Source organism: Polyodon spathula, chromosome 2, assembly GCF_017654505.1.
Source record: "Polyodon spathula isolate WHYD16114869_AA chromosome 2, ASM1765450v1, whole genome shotgun sequence".
NCBI classification, from domain to species: Eukaryota; Metazoa; Chordata; class Actinopteri; order Acipenseriformes; family Polyodontidae; genus Polyodon; species Polyodon spathula.
The window spans coordinates 45,402,710-45,413,370 of NC_054535.1; positions in this window are offsets into that span (position 1 = coordinate 45,402,710).

Sequence of the window (10,661 nt, forward strand, 5' to 3'; positions counted from 1 at the left end):
ATTTGAAATGTTGACCCATGCTACAAAATAATACCACAGCCTCCACAGAACCAGAGGACAAACAGTGAATAATTTAAATAAGCATTACAGGGTGACATAGCCCACATTTTGGTGTAAAAAAAAGTAGAAAGAAAAAATATAAGCCGCCTTCCTATAGGATTTACATGTGACAACCAACCCCCAAAACTATGTGACATCCTGCCCCAACCAGACTTTACATGATAATTTAATTCTCTCAGTACTACTGGGAGAACCTACTGGTTTTGTTTTTACACTGGTTTTGTTTTTACTCTATTCAACATGGCCACCAGTTCAAATAAACTCCAATACTACTAAGAGTTATAACATAAATAACAAGATATGCATTTTTTACTTTGCATGTAAAAAAAAAGAAATATGTGCTAACCTTTATATTAGATGGAATTGACCTCCAATTACAAGATGGTTGAGTTCCAGACAATAGAACACACATTTCAGTGTTAGTATCACCTGCCTGCGCCATCTAGTTTCATAGCTATGAGCACTGTGACAACCAACCCGTGTGACAACCAATCCTAGTCTCCCCTGCTTTCCAGTCATGTCAGCAGTTTAATGTGGAACACAAAAACCTATCAACGAATCTGTCTGGAGCTTCGCAACCAATATTTTTCACACGTAAATCTAGTGTCATGCCACCGATATGGTCTGCCCCCACCGAGAGCTAGCTGTGTCCCTCATGTGGTGTAGCAGTGTGGTACACCACATGAATTGTATTTTTGATATTAAGAATGGAATTTTTTAGATCAGTATTGTAATCACATTTTTGATATCAAAAATACAATTCTTGATATCAAAAAATTGCATTCTTGATATCAAAAATGCCATTCTTAATATCAAAAATAGAATTGTTGATATCAGAAATACAATTGCTGACATCAAAATAAAAGGTACTATTTTTGATATCAACAACTATGTTTCCGATATCAACAATTCTATTTTTGATATCAAAAATTAACATTGAGAATTGTTGATATCAAAAATAGAATTGCAGATATCAGCAATACATTACTGATCAGTATTAAAATTGCTGGTATCAGCAATTGAGGATTATTGTTAAAATGGTTTGCCATACAAAAACATGGTTTATTTTAGACAGAGCCTGTTTGAAATAGGGTCCCATCTCCATTAGGACTCTTTGAAACATGCTGAACAATTTTAGACAGAAAATACTCATTCTGACCACATCAACCCTTTAGATTTTTGAGGGGCGGGGGGGTGTATGTTAATTAAGTATCCACTTTGTTTTCATAACATTCTTCATACTGGGCCCTATTCTCAAACATTCACATTTTTAGTAGAATTAGTTCCCCACTGGAATGTGGAATTGAAATGGAGTCTGCTCCACTGTCACTCAAGGCAGTAATCAAATGTATTCATCATTTACAAAGCAGCAGGATAATCTGTTTACTCGAATTAATTCAAGTCCAGCATTTGCTGTTCCCAGTTTACATATATTACCACATGTGATTGGTGTCTTCCTATAGATTCCCTGATTACATTTGCATATGTTCTCCTGTGAAAACATGACTGAATCACATGGATGTCTGAAAACCTCAGCGCTTGCCAGTACCCAAAACGTGTAGCCCAAAGCTGTCAAAGTGAGAAGGAAGCGACCACATTTTAGAAAAGAAATTAGCTGATCAAGCTGGTCCTGCCAAATAAAACCGCACTGTTTTTAAACAGACAGATGGTTCCCAAAGAGAAAAAGAAAATATGGGATGCCACAGCCATTTCTGTAAACAGTTTGGGCTATACCAAAAGAAATGGATCAGATGTTCAAAAGCGCTTTTATGATATTCGCAAACATGTTAAAAAAATGCTCAGCAATTAAATTGTCGCAGACCCTCTGGAATCCTAAATTATTAATAATAATCCAGTCGTTATATTTAAATTAGATATATATTATATATATATATATATATCTAATATATATATATATGATATATAGGTTTGATAATATATATATATATATAGATATATATATATATACATTATGATGTATCATGACTACAAGGGTGTAACTCCAATCTATTCTCTGACTATATATTATTTACCAATTAATACACAATCTCCCTAAATTAGAATTTTAATGAACCATGCAAGAGCCTGGATAGCGGACACACACGGGTGATGGTACTCTTGGCATCACACACCACTTGTATGTTAAACAAAAGGAAGTTCTTCCTACTGCCTTGTCTGTTCTTCATGAGTGCTGCCAGCTTCCAGAAACAGCGGAAAAACCTCCATTTTGGTTAGATACAAAAAACACCATTCAGAATCCTTTATATAAATCAGGAGAATGAATTGACCACCTCCTGACCAGGTGAACACATTCAACTTAAATTAAGAGGAATAAGTGAAATTGTGACAATGAGACTCATACGTGGGAATTCAAAAAGGGGCGTATTGGTATGTAAATGAAGCATTCAAGATGTCTATTCGAGTGTATTCTCCTAGTGGAATTTAAAAGGGAAACATTAGAATCTTTGTTAGAATAACCGCGAATACCCAAATTCCCCTTCTTGAGAATCACTAACAGGAGAATACATTTGACAATTTCATAAATTCTCCTGGAATGTCCCTCTCGAACTCTTGAGAATAGAGCCCATTGTCGGAATTGGGGTTTTGCGTCTCTTCTGATCCCCCCCCCCCCCCCCCCCCCCCCCCCCCACCGGTCAGGAAAAGTGTTGATTTTCAGGGCACAGTGCAGTTGACAGAACAGGGAGAATATGCTCAGAGGCACATTACGGTATGTTCAGTATGGTTTTCAGACTATTCTGACAGTATGTTCTTGTCATTGGACCCCAGGATTCAGCTTTTTAATAACGGTTTTGTTGACTGTAAGCTTGTGACAATGAGAGATGATTTTCAGTAGCAGCACTTCCTTTACTTTAAACCCATTGAGGAAACAGGATGACAGCGAGTGTAATAAATGCGTTCTGCTTCCAGTTACCTTATATCATCATGAAATGTGAAGGACAGTGCAACTGTTAAAACGTTAACTTTGTTGTAGTGGACCTGGCCATTCAAGTGAATAATGAAAACACACACGCAGACATAGAGATATGTGTACATATTCAGATCCAACAATATATTTAAATCATTTGGCTGTCTATAGAAACAATAATATAATGTTTATAAAGTTTTATAGAACAAGCGTTGAGAAATCTAGCATTAAATAACCTATTCGATGGCGCTAATTTTTTTTTTTCTGGATCGCATTTTGGAATACACCTTGCCATTTATTCAAATCCAACAACAGAATGACTAGACAGATGACACAGTTGTAAATATGCAGCTTGGAGTGTTTCATAGTTATGGATGTATTTTATAACTACAGTAGTAGAATAACATTTACTGTGCAGAGGCAAACTGGATGGGATTTCTACTGGCAAGCTGTTTGGTCTCAATAACTTAAAAGGGTGCCTTTGGTACTGCGGAACATTTTAGTTTATAGAAAGGGTACTTTGGCTGTTTATTAAAGCTCCACGTGTTGAAAATGATTTTCCCTTGTACAGTAAGTAATTGATATAACATATTTTCAACAGCATATGGTTAGAGGACACAGAATGCAGGTCACACAGTGTGCTTCGTAAATGTAGAAATACTGTGTGCATATCTATCAGAGTATCAGGCACTAGCTGCAAGATGACCTTCAAGCTTCCTAAGCACCATCTGGGCAACATCATTAGAGGGTGACTCCAGCAAGGACTGAACTGCTGCACTGCAAGAACAGTTAACCTCTTGGAGGCAGGTGTTGAAATGTTACACTATTGTTTGGGGTGCTGAATCACACTAGGAGGCATTCCTTTTTAGGTACACCTAGAAAAGTCTTAACACAGGCACTCCAGGGGCATTGCCCTGCTAACCTAATAGAAAATTAGCAGGCACCAACCCTCCATCCCTGACAACCACCCCCTCCTGATGGTAGACAGCATAATGTTACACTAATCACACTTTTTCCAAGCTCACAGGTGCCCATAATGGTCAACTCTGCTCTACCATTAGCATCCAATCATGATCCCAAATCCCTATTGACACAAGTGTTCTACAGAACTCTGCAACCCTGGTTTATCAAATTATATTCATTGGATGCACCATTATTTGTTTCATGGATTAATCAGTTTAAAAAAAAAAAACTTCACCTTGAATGCAATAACTGAAAAAAAAAAAAAAAAAAAATCTGCCTTTGTTTATTTTTTCTTCTAATTTGTAATTTAGTAAACATTTTTGGGGGTTCAGCTCCATATCATTAACATAGCAAATATTGAAAGAAAATGTCAACATTAAAATCAATAATTTTAACATGTATTAATTACTGTTAATTAAATATTCTTACTTTGTATTAGATTTTTATAAATTAGTTTTGCTCCTTCTTTTGGGATTAAAGGGGTAAGAACCATGGCCTTAAAATAATGTTTTCTCCTTTCATCAGAACAATAACATTCTTACAAGTCCATTATAACTTTGCTATTTCGTTTTCCTGACCTTGCTTTTAGGTGAGTCTGATTTATCAAAGGTAAGAACATTGCTTTAAATCATAATTAGCTTAGATAATTGTTTAGGTTTAGAATGGAGTAGCTCTAATAACACCACATACGTATTTCCCAAGGTACTGCATAACAACGATTCACTTAGATATGTTAGTTTTTTCAATATTCAGAAGAGAAACTGGTCTTATTCTTTGCTCTATTCCTTAGTAGAGCCACCAGAGGGAGCCGTTCTTCCTGCCAGAGAAACCCTCATCTTTGTACAAAGCAAAGCTGTGGAAACGTATAGTGTGTTTTCCTGTAGAGCAGACTGCACCATTTAGCTGTGCTCTCTAATTTGATCACTGTGCTTCAGTCTTTCTTGAGTCTGGCATTTGTTTTTCAGAACATTTTTAAGAATTGGGATGCATATTTTGGAGCACAGTGGTCCTGATTCAGCAGCAGCACGCTGGCACTCCAATTAATTCACTGGGTAAGACAGTGGTACCATTCTACCACTGCAGCTGTGCTTGTGCTAAAGTCGCAACCCCCCCATACCTACCATCTACCATACTTAAAAATCCTTAGGTATGGCAGATCCATACCTAATGATTTTCACCAGAAGCATATGCCTGCTGTTGTCTTATTCTGACATATTCACCTTTCAAAGGATGCTACAGTATATGCCAAAAAAATATAATGATACTAAATGGAAATTGTGATTATAACAGTACATTAAAACACAAATTACCTAGCAAGAAAAACACATTGAGGGTGTCACTAAAGTAAATATATTTCTATTAACTGGTCGAATTAGTTTATGTGGCTTCGCTATTGTTCGGTTATAGCTTCCCTGGGTTCCCAATTTAATTATATCTTGTTGATACCTAGGGAGACTAACTGTAACAATAGATTTCACTCCCCACTCACACACACATTAATTTATCAGATCACAGCTGGGCAAAACTCATTTGGGATTTGCTGGGAGAAAATGTTTGAATCAGTGTCTATAGGGATAGCAGGAAATGAACAAACAAGCATAGAATAGCAGCAGTAGCATACTTTTGGTGGCTCTTGAGCACTTAATGACAAAGATCAGGACAAATCTCTAATTAGCATTAGCAGTATTATCACTGCTCTCCCCATTTTTCTTGCATGTAAAGTATTTTGGCATAATCATTGTTTTCAAACTTTAATTTGTCAAGTTCAAAGCTGTATAAAAAAACTATTCAAACTGTTTCTTATTTATTTCATTTCCTGAATGGTAGGCCCTTGCCTAATTTCAGCAAGTCCACAGGAATTAATGTGGACTGCAGCACAGGATTTTGTATTAGGAAGCAGAAGAAACATTGAATTCTTTAGCATTTAGAACATAAGAACATAAGAAAATTGACAAAATGAGAGGAGACTATTTCCACCCATTTAAGCTTGTCAGGTTCCTAGCAGCTGTTTGATCTCAGAACTTTGTCAAGATGGGCCTTAAAGGATCCAAGTGTTTCTGCCTCAACGACATGACCAGACATCCCATTCCATACCCTCACCACTCGTTGTGTGAAGAAGGGTCTCCTTCCCTCTATCCTGTCTATCTCCACTTAATTTCCAACTGTGTCCTCTGGTCCTGGTTTCTGTTCTGCAAGCAAGTAATTTTAAAGACTTCAATCATGTCTGTTCATCCCCTTATTCTTCTTTGTTCCAGGATAAAGAAATTCAGTTCATTCAGAATTCTCTACACTGTTGGCTATATACTCATACATTATGTTTTCATTTCTGATTGCTTCCCTGCACTGTGTGGTTGCTGACAGCAATAAATCTATTACGTCACCATACTCAAATTGTTGGTATAAAATACAAGCAAAGAACAACAGTGTTAAAGGGGAACAGTCCTAATATTTGTGCTAATAAAACGAAAAAATATTTAAAACCATGGTTAGCTCTCTTTTAAGGGGAAAAGATGTATTTTCATGGGCAAATTAACGACTAAACCAATACTATGAAAGCAAGCACGTTCCCAATGCTCATAAATAGGACTTTACTTAAACATTCATTTGGAAGAGATCCTTCTATGTGGCTCAATAACAAGATGTGACTCAATAAATTAAATATTGGAAATACTGGTTATTTCATGATCTCAATATTTCACCAATTTGTTTAATTCACGGTTCGCTCATGCAATGTTGTACATGTAATATTTCTGGACTTCCTGCCCTCAGTAGTTCACTTTTTTATGTGCAAGTATAATAAAATAACAAGGAATCACTGTATGATTTTGTAATCTTGTTACCTGCTGAAAATATTTTTTACATATCAAACATTTAACAACAGGTTCATTTGATACAGACCATGAGTTACAGATTACAGGCCCTCTGATCTGCTGCATTATTATTTCACGTAGTACAGTTTCTTATGAGTACAGTTGTTGAAATATTGGTTAAATACACTTTGTGAACTAGTTTTAAAGACCTATTATAAAATAAATAATTACACATTGCCCTCGTTACATGGTTTAACATTTTTATCTCTTTAAATTGTGTGTATAAATGCTTTTATAAATGCTTTCAAGTCATTTTTACTTATATGTAAATAGCCCATCCTAAGCATAAAACTGCACAGAAGTTTTACTTCAAAAGTCCAAATTGTCAACCTCATATCATTATAATATCACAGAATTATAGTTTTCATAAAAATGAGTGGGGTATAATTCAATACTACACTTAAAATATCTTCACAGAATCTCCTTTACCGATTCACTTTTTCCAGTTTTCTTGAATATGCAAAAAAATAAATAAAATGATGCCCTGGCAAGGCGATCAAAAGTAAGCTAATTTTTGCTCAGGCTCAGTGCACAGTGTCATTGCTTCAGTGTGCATGTCTATCCTTACAATTCTCAAACAATTTGGATGCATTTTGCATCTCAATTCAAATGCCTGTCCCCAATGGGAATGGCTGTTCCTGCAGAAGAGCAGTAACCAGGAGACAAAAGAAAATGTCTACTTGTATTCATCAGTTAATTAAAGCTGCCAGGCTGTCTTTTTTAGTTTCAAGTCAGTCCGGTGCCAGTGAATATTAAGAAACATATCATTGTTCAGTGTTTGAATTCTTAATTAAACTTTTCAGTGTTCACCTGGAACAGCTGGTATGCTTAGGCAACATGTGGCCAAGAAAAAAAAAAATACACATAGAAGAGAAACTACAAATAAGGTAACCACTGGTGGATATGGTTCTTATTGCATTAGATAACACCTAACAATAACATCTGTGAAATTCAAATCCTAACTTGACCTTCTTGTGGCTCAGACACACAGAGTGTGTGGCCCTGGCCATGTATCACACTGGTCCCTGAGTTCTAGAGGTCAATCGCTGGGTGAGGAGGGCATGTGAGGGGTTGTGTGCACAGGCCAAGGCATGGGCGGGATTTGGGACCAAAATTTGGAGGGGAAAAAGAATGGTATAAATGTAACAGGGTAAAGAATGTCATTTTCACATTTATTTTACAGTTGTATGTTATTTTTTTTACAATCTTATTTATTGGTTTGATTAGGGCATGCTTTATGTTGTTTTATTGTTGCTTTATGTGACACTTTATAATTGATTTGTATGACATTGTTTTTCCTTTATTTGCCTTATTGGGCACAGACTAATTGAATTATCAATTATCAATGATCAATGTAGGCACCTGTAAATAGCTTGTGTTTTTACAAACAGGGTGGCCATCCTGGGTTTGTTTTTGTCTGTGCAGGAGTGGGAACACAGCATTTGGAGCTTGGAATGATGAGTAAAGGGCCTTTCACTCCTAGTTTGATGCTTGATGTTTGACTGTTTGATGCTAATTGAAGTGCGGTTCGGTTCGTTTGGAGCTATATGTGAAACCTTTGAGAGTGACGTAATATGCATATCAAACCAAACGAGCCAAGATCACTAGAAAAGGTGGACTCTGTTTGTTTGAAAGTGAACTTGGTATGTTTGCGACATTGCTCCCCCAAAACCTTTTTGCATTGTGAAAGCAAACGCATTCAGGTTCACTTAGAAACTGACTGCTCCAAACAGTTAAACTGTGGAAGTGATGTAATTGATCAAACTCCAAGGAAGTGTCCAGCCTTTTCACTCAAACACGTTTGACAAACTACTTGGAAAATGTCTTTGCGAAGTCTTCGCAAGGGATGACCAGGAGTACTGCTGAAACAGAAGCTTTGCTTGAAATATGGGCTGATGTATACATCCAGGAACAGCAAACAACAAATAAGCGCTTAAAAAGTAAGGGCTTTGAAAGCCCTCCACAGTACAGAATAAAAGTTATAAAATGCGGCAGACCTACAATAAAATGAGAGATGTCCTCCGGTCAAGCGGGATTTCATCAGAATTCAAAAATATATGCCCCTTTTTTGATCAGCTTGACATAATTTTGGGGACACGGTCTACAAATTTCCCTGATAGCATCGTGGAGGTTGGCCAGACAGATGGCAGAAGCAATGTTGGTGGTCGAGAGGAAGAGCCCACGGGGGTGATTGTGTTGGGGAGCGACAGAGACATGCTTACATCAGAAAAGATGACAGATTCTAGTGGTGAGTTTTGCATTTTAGAAGGTGCCTGTGGTAGAAAGACATCAGGAAGGTATGGTAAATGACACGCCTCTGTATTTGCCTTCGTTTGAACCACCTTCTGTTCTCCAGATGTCGTTGGTGAATCGCATCCAAAAGGACACTGTTTTCCACAGATAGACGCAACACTCTTTCGGTATGTTTCTTCTGCAGTTATTTGGTGAAAGCACTACTTCTTAACAATTGTAAATCTAATCACATCAGTTTACTGACAGTTTTAGAAACAGCATCACAATTACACAACGGCTTTATTTATCACAGGCCAAAGCTAAAAAGTACTGCCTATACACTTCTGTGCAGAGTAAGCTACATCATGATCTACAGAGCACATACCTGTGGGACGAAACATTGCCATGTTGGTGATGTTTGTGTATCCATCTAACTAAGGCCAAATTGAGAAAATCAAAATAACATTAGCTGCCTTTTTACCTTAATGAAGAGGAAGACGCTGTCTGCTGGCACTGCACGAAACATCAAAGCTGTCGATCACTCGGTCCAAATTGATGGGAATGTTCCAAAAAGGCATTCCTGTCTGGTAGTCTTTCGCAAGTAGTTTTTATGATGACGAAGACAGGAAAGTGCTCACTGGTATCGTAAAGAAGTCGAAAGAGGCTATCCATGTTACTCAAGCTGTTACCAAGGTTTTGCTATTTAAAACTCTCCAGTTGGGATTCAAAGTTATTCATCTTTCTTTCTTTTCAAGCATTTTACTAAATACAGCCAGCTCTGCTATCAATTCCTCCTTACAAATGTCGTAGTTTGATGCTTTTAGAAGATGTTGTCAGGATGCTGTTTAGCGCAATCAGTGCTTCTATATCGTTCTCCCTAAATTTTATTTAATTTGCAGTTTTATCCAAAACTACAAATAGAATTTCTGTTCAGTAAAAATCTTGAACCGCTTTGGTTGCATTTACAGGACTTCCACCGAACTTTGCTTGGATAAATCTTTGCCTTGGCAACTAGGCCTTGGTAGATATTCTGAGCATAGATGTCATTTGAATACCTCCAAGAAACAATCTTCAGTGCTCATTGACACTATTGTTTCCATAGTAGCACAAGCCATGTCCTTAACAGAAGCATAGTTGAGGTTGGAGGACAGCAAAGCTTTAGAAAAAGCATGTTGCACTGTGTTAGAACATCAGAAGGCAAGGGAACAGAAAGTGAAAGTTGGTAATCAATGCCATTCTATCACTTGCTAGACCGCCCGTTGAGCATCATTTTAGGAAATGCCGGCCAAAGCAGTGACAACGTTCAAAATTATCGAGAAGGCTTTTCAGCACTTCAGAACGGAAACTCCACCTTCTCTCACTAAACGATTTTAAAGTTGTAGCCTGTCCGTAAAAATCACCTTTCAGCAAAGCTTAAAAAATGGCATGGCATTTAGATGATCCCTCAAAAAAGGTGTGTAACGAAAGACATATTGCTCATCATATGCTGCATTGCTGTTATGCTGCTACATACACCCACAATACACAGGTTCAGGACATGCAACTAAAAGTGAACACACAAGGGGTTTTCTTTTAAATTACGAGAGGCAACTCCAGTGTAAGGCTCCCTC